We start from the raw sequence: 1,084 nt of genomic DNA on the forward strand, positions 1-1,084 counted from the left end.
GAATCAACATTGTGAAAACGACTGCACTACCTAAAGTAATCTACAGATTCAATGCAATCCATATCAAATTACCAATGGCATTTTTCACAGAACTAGAACAAAAAATTTTACAATTTGTATGGAAACACAAAAGATCCAGAATAGCTAAAGCAATCTTGAGAAAGAAAAACAGAGCTGGAGGAATCAGGCTCCCCAACTTCAGACTATGCTACAAAGCTACAGTAATCAAGACAGTATGGTACTGGCACAAAAAAATAAATATAGATCAATGGAACAGGATACAAAGCCCAGAGATAAAGCCACGCACATATGGTCACTTTATCTTTGACAAAGGAGGCAAGAATATACAATGGAGAAAAGAGAAGCTCTTCAATAAGTGGTGCTCAGAAAGCTGGACAACTACATGTAAAAGAATGAAATTAGAACACTTCCTAACACCATACACAAAAATAAACTCAAAATGGATTAAAAACCTAAATGTAAGGTGAGACATTATAAAACTCTTAGAGGAAAACATAGGCAGAACACTCTATGACGAAAATCACAACAATGGGTTTCCCTGGTGACACAGCAGTTAAGAATCTGCCTGCCAATGTTAAGGACACGGGTTCAAGCCCTGGTCTGGGAATATCCCACATGCTGCAGAGCAACTAAGCCCATGAGTCACAACTACTGAGCCTGCGCTCTAGATCCTGTGAGCCACAACTACTGAGCCCAAGTGCCACAACTACTGAAGCACATGCACCTAGAGCCCGTGCTCTGAAACAAGAGAAGCCACCCAGTGAGAAGCCTGAGCACTGCAATGAAGAGTAGCTTCTGCTCATCACAACTAGAGAAAATCCCACATGAAGCAACAAAGACCCAACGAAGCCAAAAATAAAAATAAATAAAATAAATAAATTAAATAAATTAAAAAAAATCACAGCAAGATCCTTTTTGACCCACCTCGTAGAGTAATGGAAATGAAAGATAAAAACAAATGTGACCTAATGAAAGTTAAAATTTCTGCACAGCAAGATCCTTTTTGACCCACCTCGTAGAGTAATGGAAATGAAAGATAAAAACAAATGTGACCTAATGAAAG

The sequence above is a fragment of the Mesoplodon mirus genome, assembly GCF_964341445.2.
Source record: "Mesoplodon mirus genome assembly, chromosome: 16".
Classification (NCBI taxonomy): domain Eukaryota; kingdom Metazoa; phylum Chordata; class Mammalia; order Artiodactyla; family Ziphiidae; genus Mesoplodon; species Mesoplodon mirus.